The sequence below is a fragment of the Ochlerotatus camptorhynchus genome, unplaced genomic scaffold, assembly GCF_037179485.1.
Source record: "Ochlerotatus camptorhynchus isolate MF236.1 unplaced genomic scaffold, CSIRO-AGI_Acam_v1.1 ptg000330l, whole genome shotgun sequence".
NCBI lineage: Eukaryota > Metazoa > Arthropoda > Insecta > Diptera > Culicidae > Ochlerotatus > Ochlerotatus camptorhynchus.
The window spans coordinates 17,632,628-17,654,108 of record NW_027040818.1 but is presented as its reverse complement, the minus strand read 5'-3'; the positions used below and the strand labels follow the sequence as shown (position 1 = coordinate 17,654,108).

Sequence of the window (21,481 nt, the reverse complement as noted above, 5' to 3'; positions counted from 1 at the left end):
ATTATTAGCTTCTGAGTTGGTGCTTGTTGTTGTTGTTGTTATTATTGTAGCATACGACGACATCTTCCATCCATATACCGCTACACAACACACACCTGTTTCACTGGAACGAGTGCTCTGCTTTGAATTGCTGTGTATTCGCTTGGTGGATTTAACCTTTTCAAGACGTGAGGGAGGCACTGATGGCTGTTTGAATGTAGTTTAGGTTAAATTAAATTTTGCGCACCATCCAGCCTCATCGTAAACATGAGCATGGTTAATGAAGGAATCAAGAATAAGAATACAGTTTAAAAGATTCACATTATTAATTTTTTGCTTTCTTGACCTGCAATGACAAGTCAATTATTTAAAGGTGTTATGTAGCTGTTTACGAATTTAACATAATTTATTATTTAAAAATTAAATAATAAATTACTGTCTACAAATTAAACATAATTTACTATCTAAAAAAAATCCCAAGCGTTCTTCCACTCGAACAAGAACTTTGGGTCTAATATCTTTCTGTGTTTAAATTACATGAAAAAATAAACGTTTAACATTTTTTTTTTAAATTTGAGCTTGTTCTACGATTTTTGTCAATTTGTAAGTGTCCATCAGATAGACATAACGGGTGTGGCCAACGATGCTGCTAAATTCTTGATGAAAAATGGAGGAACACGATCCGGACCTGGGCCTTTCGATGCATTCACCGAGCAAAGGGGTTTGAAAATAGTGTCATGACTGAAGTTAAGCTTCTGCAGACGACTGTTGTAGTTCGGTAACTGGTCGATGTACTGCTGCTACGGAGGAGTTTGATCGAGTTCGAAAACGCTTCGGAAGAAATCAGCGAAGAGGTTTGTAGAAGTGGCATCGTTGAAGGAGCTTCGATTACAGTAGGTGACGTCTGCCGGAATACTAGCTGATCTTTTGCGAGCGTTTACGAAACACCAGTACGACGATGGGTTTTTTTAAGCCACTCTGGAGGTTATCGATATACTGACGAAAGCGAACTTCATGCAAACTGTTGTTCTCGGCTTCTGCTAGCTGCGCACCATACTTGTTTTTAACAGTCCTGGAGCGAAATTAACGTCTCTGGATTGTAGGCAAAAGTTATCGAAAACGATTCATGGAATTGTGTGGAACAAGTTTGGATTGCCATTAAGTTCGCTGACCGCACTTTGTTTTTGTGTGTAGTTTACTTTCCTCCGGATCGAACTCGCGACTCTACGCTAATTGAATCCCACAGTCAGTCTATCGACTGTCTGACGACTTCAATCTACCGGCAATTTCTTGGCGATCATCTTACGGTGGATTCCTTTTGGATCATTACAGTATCGCCACTCTGAAACAAATCAACCACGTGGTTAATGAGATCAATCGTAGCTTAGACCTTTGCTTCGTCACCGCTCAGGATACTGCTCCGCATTTGTCTATGGCTGTTTCTCCGTTGGTAAACACTGTTCCACACCATTCTCCTTTAGTTATTGCACTTGAAGGCTGTAGCGTTGTGGTTCTATCACACTTCTATCACGCACTTCACAAAACATAAACGCATTTTGTAATACGCCCCATTGCGAAGTCATTCCCGCATAATTCGCGCAGTTCGAAGTTTGACACCATCCCTGCACACGTTCGAATATACGCGTCACCGGAAAAAGGGGAAACGTCAACGGAGAAACAAAACTGTATTAACACCAACACCATCGCATCGCTACCGTCGGCCCGAGCTGGAGAGAAAGTACTGGACGATTCATTCGCTGTTGAACCGCCATTGGGGCATCGGGTGTGCGCGAGTGCCGCAGTAGTCGCCGCGGATTTAGATCGAGTTTGAGTACGGTCGATTTGGGGGAGTGATCGCTGTTCGCCGAGAAAATCATCGGATCGAACTCCGGTGTGGTGATTGCAGACGACGCGACTCCAATCTTGCAAGGAAAGGAAAGGACACCCGAGGGCACGTCGAGTAACAAACTCACATCGACGGCGAGATACCACGGGTAGCAACGCAGATCACTATTTCCACTGATATCGCACCCCGAATTAGTTCAGGCATCCTCTGGGGTGACCGCAGAAGACGCGTCACCAATCACGCGAAAATTCAGCACCGAGGACACGTTGAGTGACTTTCAACTCACGTCGACGGCGAGGTACCACGTGCAACACAGACCACTTCTTCTGCTGCTATCGCGCTCGGAACCGGCACAGGCACACTGTGGGGTGACGTAGAACGAGCTCCAATTCACAGGACCACAAGAATTTAAGAGGAAGGCGAAAGAACGGAAAGCGTCCCGAAGAAGGACCACATGCTGCCAGTGGCGGCAACCTCGATCGGCGTACCGGATTGAATTACCGGCGCCCACCAGTGTCGAACGGGCAAGGAGGGTCCGACTGCTGGTCTTGATCTGGTTCTTCGTGGGAAGCACGACGCTATTTGGCCGAACGGGAGAATTGCGTTCTGGTGCAGAGGATTCGATTGGGCGGCAGACGACGAGCACTAGGCACGGGGCCCATGCGAGCGAGCGCCACAATCGGCAACGCCGGTGACTGAAAACGCTTAAACAGGAGGTCCAGGTGTCTTACGAACGTAGTTCAGCGGTGCAGCGCTACACGAAGAAGTCAAGCTGGAGCGCAGAGTAGAGGATGTCCGCTTGGTCAACGATTCTGTGAGTACGTTCCGAATTGCGCAGAAGAGTGCTTGCGCTACGGCGTAGAAGATTGAGATGTCGAGCTCAGGCATAGTAGGGCGTTAGAGGAGTTAGGAGATCGCTAATCAGCATGTGAGGGTGGCATGAAAATAAAATGCGTTTAACTTGAATTTTTGTGGCTCTTTCGTTTATTTCGGTGAGGAAAACCCAATAAGGCAACCAAATTCCTGAGGTCATTCCACCCGCCCCCACCTAGAGGTCTCCTACGATTTCCGAAATGCTGACCACGACAGTATCGGAGAGTTTCTTTCGAATTTGGTCTGGAACATGATACTCGTCCCTGCCGATGTCAATGCAGCTGCCCAAACGCTCTCGCATATTTTGGCTTACGTCTCAATTACGTCTCGCTCAAGCGACACGTTCCGAAAAAAGTTCCTAAACAAGGTAATCATCATCCTTGGCAAACAAGTGAACTCCGTATGTTAAAGTCTTCCAAAAGAACCGCGCTAAGAAAATACACCAAGTACCACACCCTACAACTCAAGGACCATTATGCGAGGATCAATCATGCGTATCAACGAACCAGTCGCCAATGCACAGTGGTCCCGAGCGGTAAAATACATGGAAATTGGGTTTTCCACAAAATCTACTAGTTTTAGCGTTTTGATGTCTTGAAAAGAGTTGTTGGTAATGAAAAAAACGCATCTTTTCATTGGATCAGTCATTAGGGTGATTCAGTTTTAGGGTGACTTAAAAAATCTAACTCTTCAGGGAAATTTTTTTTGATTTTTTTTTTACTCCTTCAAAGTTGTAGAGGATGCAAAATCAAGCAATTTTGTCTAAGACGACAAATTTTTATCTCATCATCTACGCATTCTACGAACTGAAACAACTAGAAGGTTAGGGTGATTCATGAAAAAATAGTTTTTTTTTTTACCTTTTTTGCTTTGTATTTACAGAAAACTGTTTTTCAAAACACTTTTAGAGCTTTTAAAAAACACACATTTTGATTACCTAAACGTTAGGGCCACTGAATCAAAAGATATAGTCATTTTAAGGTAAGAAACAAGTATTTTTCAAACTAATATAACTTTAAAACGCGCAAGCCAATTTAAAATCTATTGAAAGTAATGGGAAGAAGAAATTTGGTTCTATATTTGAAAAAATGGCAGAGGTATCATTTTTTTAACTCGCGATATTTGATATACATAGGTGAAACGATCTTCAAACTTCCTTCCAAACTTTTTCGAATTATGTGAATGAGCAACGAAAGGGGTCTGGCCTTCCATCGACTATGGTACTGAACGGCGAAGAAGCTTCATCCCCTCAGGACATTTGCCGTCTGTTCTCAACCAAGTTTGCGAGTGTATTCTCGGATGTGAACCTACCCCGACGAGCACGTTTCTCTAGCAGCCAGTAATGTTCCAATGTCTGGTCAATCTTTGGCAGCTATCAACATCGACCTCGCTATGATAACTAGGGTGGTTTCGCAACTGAAGTCTTCATTTAAGCCTGGACCTGACGGAGTTCCTTCCGTCTTTCTCAAGCAACACATCGATAGACTGGTGGCTCCTCTCTGCCTTCTGTTCCAAATGTCCCTCTCCAGTGGGGTGTTTCCTTCCTGCTAGAAATCAACTGAGATGTTTCCAGTGCATAAGAAGGGATGCAAAAGAAACATCGACAACTATCGCGGCATCACATCGTTGTTTACCATATCTAAACTGTTCGAGTTGGTCGTTATGGAACCATTAGTCTCTCACTTCAAGCAGCACTTGAGCGAAGACCAGCATGGTTTCATGGCAGGGCGGTCGGCTACTTCCAACCTTCTGTGTCTCACCTCGTACATTACGGAGAGTATGCCATACCATATGCAAACAGATGTCATCTACACTGACCTATCAGCCGCCTTCGACAAGTTGAACCATCCTATAGCGATCGCCAAACTGGATAGGCTCGGTATAAACGGCAGTCTCCTACGATGGTTCGCATCCTATCTATCTGATCGTCAGTTGGAAGTTGCAATCGACGACTGCCGATCTCCTTCGTTCCCTGCCACTTCGTGTATTGCGCAAGGTAGCCACCTCGGCCCGTTGATATTTCTTGTGTATTTCAACGACGTCAATTTCGTCCTCGACGGTCCACGACTGTCGTTCGCAAACGACATGAAAATCTATCTCCGAATCCGAGCCATCGCTGACTGCCACCTTCTCCAACTCCAACTCAACACTTTTGCTAATTGGTGCCAACTGAACCGCATGGTTGTAAATCCAACACAATTTTCATTTTATTTTCGTCCGGTCGGTGAATAGAAGAATACTGCTGCCCTGTATGGAATCCCAATAACCAAAACAGTGTACAAAGAGTAGAGTCTATTCAACGACGATTCATCTGGATCGCCCTTCGACGATTGCCTTGGAGGGATCCTCATCGCCTTCCAAGCTACGAAAGTCGGTGCCAGTGAATTCACCTGGATCCTTTGTGGAGTCGAAGAGATACGACAAGGGCCCTGTTTTTGGCAGACATTCTACAGGGCAGAATCGATTGTCCTTTTTATTTTACAACAAATCGACGTTAACGTTCAACCACGAGCACTCCGTAACAACGCAATGCTGAGGATACCTTTTCGTCGTACAAACTACAGTTCGTATGGCGCTATCAATGGGCTACAAAGGGTTTTCAATCGTGTTGTTTCCTTATTTGATATTCACTTGGCACGCGAGACGCTGCGTCAGAGATTCCGTGATATATTTTTTAAGAATTAGGAATTACGTTGGACTTTACGGCCTTTGCAGCTTGTTACTTCTTGACTATATTGTATTTCCTAGTATTGCTTAATCCATCATTAGGACTAAACCCAGTCTGTTGATGTAGAAACAAATAAATAAACGTTTAGGGGCGTTACGCAGATTACGCAATTGCGGATTCCACCACGGTTGTTGGAAATGCATAGAAGGTCTACGAGTCTTTACCGTAACAGTATCATGGATTACTTGATAAATATTGTCATAGAATATGGATAAGGTGGCTTCAATGGTAGGAATCACTGACGAGCACCAGATCGAGAAGTTTACCATTCGCGTTGACCAGATCGCTGATTTGCTTAAGTCCTGCAGACAGTAAGGACTCGACTACAGCAAGTTCCTTGAGAAGTAATAATACTTGGACATCCTTATCGAATACCCAAGCTAGATTCGGCAGGTTGTAATCACCCATAACCATAGTCGTATCATGACATACATACATTTATTTGTACAACATCACATTTAAGATAAGACATAATCAACAATAGTACGCCACAATACTCGGTTTGCGGCTGCCGCTCTCCATCCTCAGTCATGCCCAATGCTCGCTAGATCACGCTCTACCTGGTCCGCCCATCGTGCTCTCTGCGCTCCACGCCTTCTTGTGCCAACCGGATCAGTAGCGAACACCAACTTTGCAGGGTTGTTGTCCGGCATTCTTACAACATGCCCTGCCCACCGCATCCTTCCGGCTTTGGCCACCTTCTGGATGCTGGGTTCGCCGTAGAGTGCAGCGAGCTCGTGGTTCATTCTTCACCGCCACTCACAGTTCTCCTGCACACCGCCGAAGATCGTCCTTAGCACACGATCGTCCTTCGAGTGCTTGCAGGTCCTCCTCGAGCATAGTCCATGCCTCGTGTCCATAGAGGACCACCAGTCTTATTAGCGTTCTGTACACGGATAGAAATCTCCTTATACCTTTTGGCAAATTTCTATAGCTGATTATTCATAAAATGTATAAGTCAACTAATAAGCAGACGCCTTGCAAAAAGTTAATGAAGATCATGTGTCAAATGAAATGTATAAACGGTCACACATACCTTTAATCTATTCTTATAGGACCTATGTGGTTTGTCTTATGGAAAGTATAAGTCTGATGTTTTGGCAAAAATGTATAAGTGAAACATATAAATAAAATAATTGATTTTCGTTTCGTGTACATGGTACATTTGGTGCGGGGGTGAATCTTTTTTGACCGTAGTTTCTTCTGGAGCCCGTAGTAGGCACGACTTCCACTGATGATGCGCCTTCGTATTTCACGACTCACATTGTTGTCAGCCGTCATTAAGGATCCAAGGTAAACGAATTCCTCCACTACCTCGAAAGTATCCCCGTCTATCGTGACATTACTTCCTAGACGAATCCTGTCATGTTTGGCTCCGCCTACTGGCATGTACTTTGTTTTTGACGCACTCACCACCAGTCCGACCTTTGCTGCTTCGTGTTACAGGCGGGTGTATAGTTCTGCCACCGTTCCAAATGTTCTTGCGATAATGTCCATGTCGTCCGCAAAGCACACAAATTGACCGGATTTCGTGAAAATCGTACCCCGGCTGTTGAGCCCGGCTCGTCGCATTACACCTTCTAGAGCGATGTTGAAGAGTAGGCATGAGAGTCCGTCACCTTGTCGCAGTCCCCGGCGAGATTCGAATGAACTGGATAGTTTACCCGAAACCCTTACGCAGTTTTGCGCACCGTCCATCGTTGCTTTGATCAGTCTGATCAGCTTCCCATAAAAGCCGTTCTCGTCCATGATTTTCCATAGCTCTGTGCGGTCGTATCATGCGGACTAGCCATTTCAAGCATTCGTTTTAGTTCTCAAACCACAGACGTTTTGATAGTAGATGGTCAAATGAGCACGAGTGTTGACGAGAGCAGTAGAAGAGGTATTTGTTTCGGCCGGCTCTAATTGCTGCTCGACCGACCAGGATCTCCGTTCAGCACCGGCTTCCAAAAATGCCGGGTCCTTGTATCATCCTCAATAATCTACCGAAATTCGATTCCTTGTGGCCAATATAAAGGATCCATAGCTTTCGACTTCGATTCGAGGCTGACTCCCACCTTGTATGATATGAAAGACAGTGTCGACAGTGGCCGGCCTCTTGGTATCAGCGATTTCACAACAACTTCATCCACATTCAAAGATTCCTTGGCCAGTTTCTCGATGTCTGACTGTTAAAACATCGGGTAATATTTTAGTTAGGTAGAAACAGAACTTGTCTGCTGGGGTCTGATGACACGTTGACCACCGTCGGACCGATGCTACATAGAATTTTGGGCTGGTTGATCAGATGAAGCGTTTTCGTCATCTTGAACCGTGATTCTATGCCGCCGCCTGTCACCATTTGCAAGAGAGTTCGTGGGGCAATACCAGGCGGGATTCATGGGTGCCCGCGCAACCACGGACTAAATTTTCGCGATTCGGCAGGTTCTGCAGAAATGCCGCGAATACAACGTGCCCACACATCATTTGTTCATCGATTTCAAATCCGCATACGACACAATCAATCGAGATCAGCTATGGCAGATTATGCACGAGTACGGATTTCCGGACAAACTGACGCGATTGGTCAAGGCGACGATGGATCGAGTGATGTGCGTTGTTCGAGTATCGGGGACACTCTCGAGTTCCTTTGAATCTCGAAGGGGCTTACGGCAAAGTGATGGACTTTCATGTCTGCTGTTCAACATCACGTTAGAAGGTGTGAACAGAAGAGCTGGGATAGACATGAGTGGCACCGATCTTCAGGAAGTCCATCTAGCTTCTTGGCTTCGCCGATGACATTGACATCATTGCACGGAACTTTGAGACGATGGCGGAAACGTACATCAGACTGAAGGCTGAAGCTAGGCGGATTGGACTTGCCATCAACGCATCGAAGACAAAATACATTAATGGAAGAGGTTCTAGGGAAGACAATGTTAGCCTCCCATCCCGAGTTCAGATTGACGGTGACGAAATCGAGGTGGTCGATGAGTTCGTGTATTTGGGCTCACTGGTGACCGTCGAAAATGATACCAGCAGAGAAATTCAAATGCGCATTATGGCAGGGAATCGTGCCTACTTTGGACTCCGGAGGACGCTCCGGTCGAATAAAATTCGCTGCCTCACGAAGTTGACTGTCTACAAGACGCTGATTAGATCGGTGGTCCTCTACGGCCACTAGACTTGGACTATGCTCGTGGAGGACCAACGCGCGTGGAGGAGGCGAATGAACCTTGCACCAGCTCCTGGGAGAACCATCCATCGTCCACATTGCAAAAACGACGTCCCAGTGAAAATGGTTCTAGAAAGCGACCCAACAGGAACAAGAAGAAGAGGCGCGCAGCGGGCAAGGTGGATCGCCTAAGTAGAAGGTGACCTGCGGACCCTTTGCAGACTACGAGGCTGGCGAAGTGTGGCCATGGATCGCGTAGAGTGGAGACGACTTCTTCGGACAGCAGAGGGCAACAAGACCTTAGTCTGATTGGTAAGGTTTCTTTTTGGTGTGTTGGATTTACAAAACTTGAAAATCCAAGGTAAAGGAGATAGTAGCGGGAAAGCTTGTTAAACCCTCCTCGGATCTCCTGTCTAATCTCGGCTATCAGACTGACCTTTATCTCACCCTTCATTTCTTCGATTATTTTTTGGTACGTACGAAAACAGCGGATTTTTCACTTATTTCCTTGTACAGTTCCTCCGTTATTTTTTATACACATATTAGATATTCGAATGAAAGTTGTTGAACATTTTTAGGTTGTCTCGAAAACCGGGGAAAAGTCTGAAATTCCAAAATAAAAATAGAGTGGTCATCATCAAACCTTTTTTTAAGATGGCCGCGAGAAGCCATGTTTGCAGGGCTGGTAGCAGGTCACTTTTTAGTGACTTGGTCACTATTTTCAAGTCAGTCACTAAAAAGTCACTATTTTCACCTAAAAGTCACTATTTCTTAAAATTTAGTCACTAAAGACACTTTTTTACGACTAGTACAATCAGTTTTAAGGAAACAGCTTTACTTCATTTTTAGTAAGTCCAAGATTGCGACATTTTCAATGTCTTGAATTTTCATACTAGCAATATTGAGGAAACTTTTAAGAAGTTCTATTTAAAAGCTAGATCTAGAGATCTTTCGAGAATTCCAGAAATCTTAATGGGAAGTCACCAAAACTCTAGCTCAGACTATTGGATTGGTTTTAAAATCTATAAGCGTTAGTTTAGACAAATTCAGGATACTTCCATGATGTGCTGAAATTAAATCGAAAACCCTTAAGATTTTCCGAGCGATTCAGTACAGAGACCTTCGGAAAATATATGAAAACTTTAGAAATATTTCAGGAACTTCACGGAAATCCAGAGAATTCCAGGGAAGTTTAAAGGTGTTCACGAGAATTCCATTTATTTTAAAGCTCCGAGAACATCAAGACAGATAAATGAAATTGCAGAAACTTTAAAGAAGTTTCAAGAAAATTTCCGGGATTTTCTGGAAACTTCGGCTTACACAGAGAAAATTTCTGGAACGCAATAAAAATTATATGAACATCCGGAAAATGTGAGAGCATTTCAAAGGTGTTATATAATGGAAATTTCAAGATCTAAATTTTTTTCGAAAATTGAGCTAAGTTGATTAGAGACATCAACGAAGTTCCATTAATTAAAAAAAAAAAGATAAGTTTTAGCAAGCACCGTAATTTTCAAGAAATTCCAGAGAACTTCCAATAAATTTAGATATTTTTAGATTGTTTCATTATATTCAGTGAAGTTCCAAGTATTTCGAGGACGATGATATAACATCAGAAAAATCCTATTAACTTAAGGAAATTTGCAGGAAGTTCCTTGGAATTATGGGATGTTCCGAGAATTCTATGATTGATCTGAAAACTTTCGAAGATTTAGGGGATTATTAATACATATATCAGAAAATTTACCGGCACATTGATCAATTTAGAAAAATTTAGGTAAGCATAGAAAACTTCAGGGCTGAACTTTCCAGGGAAAATTAGTGGTTTAAGGCAAAGTTCCATGAGCGTTTATAAGCTTAAGGAAAAAAACAATTCAATCAATTCCAGTAAAATTATGGATTCTTAAAAAAAAATACTAAGATATTCCGTGCAGTATAGAGAACTGTAAGGAAATCGAAAAATATTTTGGGTAGTTTTAAAACATCACGAAATTCTAGACTGTTGAAGAAGTTATGAATTAGTTTCGATAATTTTAACTTCAGACAAATCATGAGAACTTCAGTGAAAATTGTAGAACTATATTAATTATTTCGTTACGAGAGCTTAAATAAGTTCCTGAAATTTCAGCATAACTTCGAAAACTTCACATAAGTACAGAGATCGTCATAAACTTTCGAAAACTCTCTAGTCTATGGAACTTAAGGAAAGATCCGAGAACTTCAGGAATTTTTATGAATATTTTGGGAGCATTTCAAATAAGTTAAGTAAAACTCCAAAACCAAATCGAATTTCAGAGGAGTTCAGTTCCATTAGTTTCACTAAATTAGCGGGAAATTTCAAGAAGTTCCCAGATTTTCAGAGAACTTTAGAGATGGTAAGAAAATTATTGAGTTTTTCACATAAGTCCAGAGTTCACGGAAGTTTAAACATATTTAGAGCAGTTCAATCAAATTCAGGGAAGTACAATAAGCTTCATGAGAACTGCAAACACTTTTGAGAAGTTTCGAGAACTTCAAGAAAGACATTGATCTCACTAATAAAGCTCTACAAAAAAAAAAAAATCTTCAAGAAAGAACAGATATCCTCAGAGCAGAGATATTCCAAGGGCAGCGAAATTACATAAATTTAAAAAAAGTTTCGATAAATTCTATGAATTGTTAAAATTGTAGGGAAGATTAATGATCGTTAGGAAAATTGTGGAAGTCCGAAAAAGTTTAGAGAAGTTGAAAACATTGATTAGAAATAGAAGAACTTCTAGGAAGTTTCCTTAACTTCAGGAATATTTTTGGAACTTTCAAGCTGTTGTGAAGACCTACTCTTGCTTGAAGTTCTTCTAATCTTACGCTCGTATTCTTCCGAAACTCTCATGGAATTATTTCAGAAATTCACTTGGAACACTTCTCTTAATTCTCTAAAAAAAATATCACAAGAATATAGTTAGAATACTTCTCGCAATTCCATTGAAATATTCCTCAAAATTACATTGAAAATGTTAATTTTCATAAGAATTGCCTTGAAATTCTCCTCAGTAAGAAATTTTAAGGAAATATTCTCAGATTTCCATTAAAAGTCTCCTAAGAATTCATTTTCATGTCTACTCACAAATTCCTTAGATTTCTTCCCTTAATTTGTTTGGCCTCTCCTGGAATTATTTTCCGAATTTCTTTGAAGATCTCTGGAGTTATTCTCACATTTAATTGTTGTTTTCCTTTTAGCATCCCATTCGCTACCTAAGTTTTCACCAATAAATTACGAGGATTTATGCTCCGATTTCATTGTATTTCACAAACTTCATGTAATTATTCTCAGAATGGCTTTGGAATTTTCCTCTGAAGTTCAGGGGAGTAGAAATTCCTATGAATTTCCATTAAAATTTACGTTGAATTCAATTCCGAGTTTTCTTGGAGTTCTATTCTCTCTTGGAATGATGCCCTTAGAAATTATAATAAAATTCCATGAGCCTTAAAACTGTGCAAGGAATTTGACTCAGTTCAGAATTTATAAAATTTGTTGGAAATATGCATATTCTAGAACTATAAAGTTCAATGTGTGAATGAACATAACCAGTAATATTAAATGTTTTTATTTTGTGATGCATTATTTTCTTTGGAATATCCTAAGTAAGAAAATTATAAAATTTCCTGAGTAATGATAAGATTCCTTGAGACTTCCAGGTATTTTCAGGAGAAATAAAATTCCCTGGGAATTCCCGGTTTTTTCAGGTTTAGTCACAAACTTTCTGTTGAAACGTTCGCTTCAAAGGTTCCTATCATACATGTTTAAGGGTTTATGAGATTCTAATCGAATAAGTCTAAAACATCAAACATTTATGTGGCATGTCACTAATTTTCTTCACTTAGGTCACTTTTTAGTCACTTTTTTACAACTATTAGTCACTATTTGGTCACTTCTTTCTTCAACATGGTCACTAAAATAACTATTTTTGACAGCATTGATCGCTACCAGTCCTGCTACTATTATATTACATGTCCACTACCAGCCCTGCGGTTTGAAACGCCCGTTGAAGAAACTATAGAGTAAAGCAGAATATCGAGTAAGGGAGTGATCTGAAATTTAAGAAATCTTGGATTTCGATGTATAAAAAGTCTTTCATAAACCTTTGCCTCAATATTACCTAATGTATTAGTTAGTGCAGCCTTGACCGAGCTGTTCAATTAAGTCCATGTCTTCAAAAAAGTATTCGAACTAAAGCTTACATCCTAATTAATATAGTCGGTTCAGTACGTTAACACTAGCTTACTCGAAACCATGGATGATTGAACACGAAAAAAAATCGAAACATTCATTCAAGATGAAATCACCACCATTCGTAATTTCATCAGAATGCTCAAACCGTTATGATCGACCATGACCTGCACCGAAAGGTCTCTAGCTTATACCTGCCGCTCTCCCGTGTTCAAGCACACAAAACAAATAATGATGCCGAACAAAGTTGATTATTCAAATGACAACTACTTGACTGTTTTAGGTCTGTGTCGGATGTTGCAACACTATTGCAAACAAGCTACCATATGGTGAAATTGAGTTTTGTTTTTGCTAGTGGAACTGCTTCCAATTGGATTCCCGACATGATAATACCATTAGTAGCGATCAACCGCAAACCAAACCTAGAAAACTAATGAATCACGCTTCCTGCTGTAGCAGTGCGAAGCGATAAGCGCCTGATGTAACAATCGAGCCAGCCTCCTTCAGTTGTCTCCGTTTCGTGCGGAAACAATGTGCTACATTTAGTACTTTGCTAATAATTGCCTGAAAACAGGTAGACTGGGAGTTGTTTGCTCACTTTACTCGTCATAACAAATAAGTACTTATTCGTTATTTTTGCGATTGAAGCCACGAATTGCGCACAACTGTTCTCTGAGATATCTCTCGTGCCATTTGAACTGAAGGCTCTTTGAGCTATTGCGCCCCAGATTCGTGAACAATGTAGACCATAAAGAATTCCACGAATAGTGTTGAGAAGCAGTTTTTAATAATATCTCAACAAGACTTTTGGGATTCGATATCGTTACGTATGGAAAGGTAATTAAATTGATATAAACACTCCATTTCTTGTTCAAACCCTACATTCACTGCTGCTATGAGTCACCAGTCCCTCCCGCCTGCTTAGACCGCCAATTCGTTTGTCATCCGCGTTCCTACTTCTTTTACCGTTCTTCAGCGGCTTTTAGTAGTATAGTAGGTACGCACACCAACCGATGCCGAAAGAAAACAACACACCGAACAACACCACCCGAAGGTTAAACACTGCAGCAAACCGCGCACCGTACCAGCACTTTCAACTATTGAAGATGGATTTCAGCAATGGCTTATTGCTTTATGCGCTTCGACGAACCACCATCAACACCACGCGAGGCAGCCAAACCGAACAACCTTAGTCCGTCGCGCCTCCCATAATATATGTAAGTATTGGTTTCGTTACAGTCGAAATCTTGCTCAATCAAAAAAATGGCACCGGATTGTTGCAACCTCATAGAAGTACCATGTGAGAGGTACTAAATTAAGTACTAAATCCCGCTGATTCATAATTGAATCACTCCTGCAACGAGATCAGCTGTGTAGGCTTCAGCTGCACATCAAGAATGGCAATAACCTCACGTCAGCTGCAACGGACGGACGGTACAGCATTTTTTGTAGAGAAGGAAATGTTGCAGTTACAGCAAGATAGCGAACGTTTTTTTTTTTTCAAGGAGAGCAAGTCTTATTCTAGCAAGTAACGCTTCTTGAGATCGATGCCGTTGAATATGGGCATGTGCTTGACTTGCTGTTCGCTACAAAAGTGCACCTTCGCTTGTTTTTCCTAGCAGTGTGGACCGTCTTGAGTTTGCTGGATTATGATTTAGTACTTGGAGGAAATCGATTCATTATGTCTCCCATACTTAGTAGCTACTGACCACAAATATTTACCAACTGTCGGGCTCCGGTATGTGCCATATGGACTCTGTTAATAAACTAATGTTCCACTTGCGAAAACAATACTGTCCGGTTAGGAATATGTAATTATCAAAGATTGTCGTGTCGGTGGATGCCTCTGATATTTGCCTCATTATTTGTATCGCTCGAATGAGGAAGAATTGAAGGCTTATTCTCCATAAGGGTGTACAATCCCATAATTTTCAAAGTCGATGCAAAGTGAAGGGGATTTTTTTGTTCTCTGCTATGTCATCTACGACTGGCTGATTCTTGGTCAGTTTAACCATTAAAATCGGAATTTCCGTAATTTACATTTCGTTAAAACTCAACACGAAATTTATAAAAGGATTTTTCTTAAAATAAATATGCAACTTAAAAAAAACATATTTCCAATGGGCCTCTGAAGTTTGAAGAGGCACTCAAAATTGATCCATCTGGATTTTACCTTCAAGTAGACTCAAAAAATATCCATTAGGTGTCCGGCGATAACCGGTTACCACGGGGACATCGAGTGCAGCAAACTGACAACGCAGTGATCGGCCAGTCTACGCGTGACGAGTTGTAGCTCGATTCTCAGGAAGTTATTTGCGAGCAAAACAGTAAAACGGCATGCGTAAAATGTATTAAGAGTTTAAATTACTTGCTTAAGGTGATTCTGTTAAGTTGCTACCTAATAGTGTGTTCTGTGCCAATTTTTGTTGCGATTATCTTCAATGTGAGATTTATCAATTAATCCAAACTTTTCTCGATTGTGACCCCCTTTGAGATATGCCATAAACTTTCAACCCACAAATATTGAACACAGCCCACGTAACATTTATTTATTTATTTGGAGGGAAAACCCCAGTAGGCGCAAAACCTCATCATTTCAGTACCAACAGATAACATGGAATCCTACAGATACATTTGCTTACAGAAAACAGAAACCGCCAGGAAGTTAAAAGTACATTATAAAACAAATTTTCAAGCCTAATTCGGGAGATATTAAAATCAAAACAGTTATAACATTTGTTGTAAATCTTGCACATGCTAGTTAACGGCTCATTAGTATAGTTTGAAATCGTCAGCATAAGACAGCTTCAGGCAACGGCTCGAAAAGTGAACGTCAATCAGATACAATAAAAATATGAACGATCCCAGATGACTGCCTTGAGGTACACCAGAAGAAACAGCGAACGGTTGAGAAAAATGATCTCCAATCTTCACTGACATATGTCGACCGGTGAGGTATGAGCGAAGCCAATCAAGAAGGGAACCGTGAAAACCAAGTCGCTCTAGTTTGGCCACTGCAATCTCGTGATTGATTTTATCAAAAGCAGCACAAAGATCGGTGTAGATAGCATCCACTTGATGACCTTTTTCTATCTCGCTTATTGATTGATGATGTGTATTGAACGAGATTTGTAGCGGTCGACCTCTTCGGCATAAATCCATGTTGTTCAGTCGCGATGTAACTAGAGCATGTGTGTTTTAAATAATCTAGCACCAATAGTTCAAAAAGTTTTGGGACTGCACATAAATCACCGATACCACGGTAGTTGGACACCGACTGATTATGGCCTTTTTTGAAGACAGGGAAAACAAAAGAGTCCTTTCAGCAGTCGGAAAAGATCCCAGAATCCAAAGAGAGGTTGAAAATGGATGCTAAAGGTGTGGCCAGCACTCCAATACAGTTCTCCCGCGGAAGGGATTCCGTCAGGGCCAGTGCTGAATGAATTTTTCAAACGATGGCCTGCTCTACGAACATCATTAGTCGAGATAGACGGATGCAGCCCAACAGCAGAAAGTAGGGGAACATCACTTACGGCGGCTACGATGTGCTCGTTAGGTAAATCTTCTTCGACGTGTCTTCGGCTGAATTGTGACATGAACAGGTCAGCGATTCCCTCCGTATCTGATTCTTCTTGATCCGTATTGTACATTGTTAGTTTTATCAACGTTTTAAAGCGAGCTTCAAGACTATGATAGAAACAGCATTGTAACTTGGGAGATGTTGTGTAAGGGTCATTCCATTTTTTTCTATTTGATTTATTTTCCATACTGAGTACCACACCTAGACCTTACATATCGATGCATCAACTCATGGAACGAGGACCAACGGCTGTACTTCCCTTCCGTAGTAAGGCGTGATCAGAGATTGTAAGCCTCTTTGGAGTGAAAGGCAGGCACGCTTACCATTACACCACCGGCATCGCTGCAATAAAAATAGTGTATAAAATATAAATATAATACACACTGAAAATAAAGTATTAAATTGAAAAGAAAGCAATCAAATGAAAAAAAAACACTGTTAAAAACTCCAATAGAGCATTTCCACGGCAAATAGCAAACGACTAGTTCCAGGCCAAATACAGGGCTGGTAGCAGTTCACTTTTTAGTGACTTAGCCACAATTTTGAAGTCAGTCAGGGGCTGTTCATTAACTACGTAGACATAGTTGAAGCAGGGTGTCTACTACCCGGAAAAAACCTGGAAAACCGGGAATTTACAGGGAATTTTATTTTTTCTGGAAAAACCTGGAATATTCAGGGACTTTTGGTTCCACTCAGGGAGTTTTCCAATTATCACTTCATTCGTAATTCAAACGAAGTTTTTCGATCAGTTTCTCGAAACGTTTCTTAAGGGCACTGAACTTGACAAGCATCTGACAGGTAAGGCAACGTGTGCGAACGAGACAAGTTCATTCGGAAAGTTGTCATGCTCGCTCTGCGCTGATTTGTATGTGGAGGATCAAAATCGTCGTAAAAGGAAACAGTCGAAGAAGAGAGACTGGCAACCGTCAAAAGGAAGCATACGAAGGATGTATTGTATAAAAGTAAGCATGCCAGGCAGCAGGTCTGAGAGCCTACATAGATATTTTTTTTTTAGCTTCAGAGAGGGTCGGAGATCTACTGAGAAATTTGTTGAGCTTCAGGGTAGTTTTTAGATCTTGAGAACAGAACTACAAACAAATTAAAAGTAATTAGCAGAAATTCATAAAAACAAAATCACAAGAGAGGTCGTAGATCTTCAGATAAATGTTCAAAGAAATTTTCAAAACTTCAAGCAAGCAAAAATAATTTAAAATCAATTTGTAAAACTATAAGCGAAATTTTGCAAATCTTCAGGGAAATTCGCATAACTTCAGACAAGTCCAAGAATCTACAGTGAAATATAAAGTATTTCACAGAAGTTTGGAGATCCTCGAAACATTATTCAACAACAGAAAAGTTCGTAGATTTTCAGAACAAAGCTACAGAACTTTGAAAAAAAATTACAGGACTTCTGAAAAAATCACAAGAATCTCAGAAATGTTAATGGATCTTCAGTAAAAAAAATCAGAACTTCAGGGAAGTTCGGCGATTAAAAAAAAATATTTACATGATTTCAGGAAAATTTGTAGATCTTGAGAGAGACATTTAAAACTTCAAGGAAGCTCAAATATTTTCAGATAAATTTTGACAACTTTAGGTAATCTTCATGGAAATTTTCAAATCTTCAGGGTAACCCGAGAGGAATTTACAAAACATCACAGAAGTTTGCAGATCTACTGAGAAATTTATTGAGCCTCAAGTTTTTTCTTTTGTAGATCTTGGGAATAGAGCTACGGAGCTTAAGATAACTTTACAGAACTTTAAAGATATTTGCAGGAATTTGACAGAAAGTTTCATAGTTTCACACATATGTGAGATCTTCCGAAAAATTCGTTAAAAGTCAGAAAAGCACCTCAATTCCAAAAACAAATCGCCGCGAAAAGTACAATATTTTGCAGAACTCGATGGAAGTCGGAAATAGATAGATCTTAAGAACTTCAGAGAAGTCCGTAGACCTTAAGAGAAGTCCGCAGACCTTAATAGAAGTCTGTAGAACGTCAGAAAGTTCGTACGTTTTAAAAAAATGCAAACTTCAGCAAAACTTACAGATTTTAGGGAAAGTTCGTCGATCTTTAGATCAAGAATCCACAAAGAAATTAAAAAAAAAAACGTTAGAAAAGTTCGGAGATCTACTGTGAAATTTATTGAACTTCAGGGCAGTTCGTAGATCTTTAGAGCAGAAATACAGTATTTCAGAAAACTTTACAGAATTTGAAATAAATTTTTGGGAACTTCAGAAAAGTTCAGAGGGTAGATCTTAAATCCACTCAAAAATTAGCAGATGTTTAAATAAAATTTCAGAATTTTACTGCGGTTCTTGGATTTTGAGAGACATTTTCAGAACTTCAGGTATGTTCGCTGATCTTTAGAGATATTTGCATAGCTTCAGAAAAATTAGAAAAACTTCAGAATACTTCCTGAAACTTCCGGAAAGCTCAAAAATTTCTAGATAATCTTTTAATTCTTTAGAAAATTGTATAGATGTTCAGAGATATTTGCAGATATTCATTGAGTCATGAAAATCTGCAGAGAAAATTACAGAACTTTCGAGAAGTTTGTAGATTATTAGAAATTTTGTGAACATCAGAGATAATTGTTGATCTTCAAGGATCTTAAATCTTCAGGGATTCAGGAACTTTGTAGATGTTTAGGAAAATTTGCAGAACTTCTGAAGAACACACAGAACTTCAAAGAAATCTGTAGAACTACCGAGAAATTTGCAGATCGTCAGGAAAGATTGTTGATCTTTAAAGAAATTTTACCGGAGAACAGAAACAAAACTTCAGGGACGTCAGAAGGTTTGAAGACCTTGCAGAATTGAGTTGTTAACAGAAATTTTCAGAACTCAAGGAATCATGTAGATCTAGTTAGAACTTTTCCCACTAGCTTGTCTCAAGTTGGTATCGACATCCTGGCGAAGTTTTGAAATCCATATTGTTATCAAATTTTGATATATCGTTTTATCGAAATAGTATAGACAGGGTTCTTACTTGTATTTATATTCTTGAGTTTAAAAAAATACTACACAAATACCTAAAAAGAATGTAATATTGATTGATGTAATGCATGCTACTGTATGAATAACTAATGTGATTGCAAAAACCAAATACAATATTACACCCATTTATATAATTTCTTTTCGCAAATTATGTGTAGGATAAATGCACCAATAGTGGAGGTACTTTTACATTGCACTAACGTGCATTTACTAAACATAAATTGTACCAATTAATATTAAACAACCTATGTGCATCTGTTCTGCTGTAATATTCAATACCTTTTTTGCTGTGCCGACTTATAAGTACCAACGCCCAAGTTTGAACAATCGAAAATAACATAAATCAATAAGTACATAAAAGGGATTCCAGATGGATAAATAGATAAAATAATAATGTGTATAATTTGTAGACACCTGGAATTTTTTTTTCATCCGACCTGGAAAAACCTGGAAAACTCAGGGAATTTGATTCTTTGGATTGAGTAGACACCCTGTGAAGATGCTAATTTCAAGTAACAGACTAAGTATGTAGTAACTTTTATACGATAGATGATGCTCATCTGTCATACTTACTACCTCATCGTCCAAATTCACTGCAGCGATGGAGAAGGGCAACGGCCAGTGTTGCCGATTGAAGAGAGCAGAATAGATAGATAGATAGAAGATAATCTGTCAAAGAACGGAAGGTAGAAAATCACAAACAATACAGTATCGTTTAGAAAGTGCTTAAAAGTGAGTTTTTTAGTATTCTGTGCTTTGGGAATTTGTAGAAAGTTTGTGGATAAATTTAGGTCAGTGGAGGTTACATAACACGGAACGGCAAGCAGACGATTCACAGATAGGTAAAACGAGAAAAACACTGTAAAAATAAATTAAATTACAGTTTGATCCACTTTATTTACGGTTGATTTACAAAAAAACGGTTTTGTTTTTCTTTGATCCGAACAGATGAGAAGATGAAAGTATAGAGTTGATAGTTCCGTATAGGATAATTACCAATCTCCCCCCCCTAAACTGTCTACGTAGTTTATGAACAGTCCCTCACTAAAGGCACTTTTTACAGCAAAAAGAAACTGAAGTCACTTTTTCACCACCAACATAGAGTGAAATTGAAAACTATCAACAAAATGTTGGCAGTAAGGCAGTCTACAGTAGTTCTGACAAAATATGCATATGTGTTAAAAAATTATCAATTTCAAGCCGGGTGACCAGTAGACTGAGGCAAAATTTGAAAAATTTTCTCCACAATGCTCAAATGGCTCCAAATTGGGTCTAAATTAGTCTCCAAAAAAATTGAACTCATTTAGTAAGAAACTGACTTTGCACAAACCATTTGAAGTTTATATGGAAATTACGATGGAAAAACCAAATTTGTTGTTCATATCTATATTACAATTCACCATGTTGCTTTGCTTTAAAAAATAAAATCTGGGCGGTAGGGAATTTTCTCAGCTACCACTTTTTTAAAGACCACTTTTCGGAAGGAACAAAAGTTATTAATGATTCATCATGCCATTAGCAGGGCTGGTAGCAGGTCACTTTTAAGTGACTTGGTCACTATTTTGAAGCCAGTCACTAAAAAGCCACTTTTTACGCCAACAAGTCACTAAAGTCACTATTTCCCTAAAAATATTCACTAAAGTCACTTTTTCACTACTAAAATAAAGTGAAATTTAAAAATATCAACAAAATGTTTAAATTGAGTGTTTGGCACTGAGACGGTCTACAGTAAAATTTAAAATTTTATCCAGTGAGCCGCAAAACTTTAGAACACCAGGAAAAACTATTGGGAAATGCCTTCAATTTCGATTAAAAATCGTTTTCTCCGATACCTCTTTTCCCAGAAAATAAATTGTAAACCTTGAAAAATTTCCAAAGATATGTGATAGATTTTCAATGGATGATTAAGAACTTTAAAAAGTAAAGTTTAAGAGAATTTTAAAGGATTCTAGGGATGACACCAAGATATATCAGAGGAGAATACCAAAGTACAGACTACGAAAGTCTCATGTAAAATTAAGTGTTCTGAAGACTGATTTCTTCATCTCTGCTTAAATCTTAAGCCAGGTTTGCCTATATGTATAGTTAAACTTGGCTTAACACATATGAGCGTCGC

The 21,481-nt window shown here is 39.8% G+C and overlaps 1 protein-coding gene across 1 annotated transcript in view; it reads left to right on the top strand.

Annotated features, from left to right (window-relative positions):
* The window catches only part of oys (oysgedart), a 183,668-nt gene that overhangs the window by 1,392 nt on the left and 160,795 nt on the right, over positions 1 to 21,481 (top strand). The window lies entirely within an intron of this gene.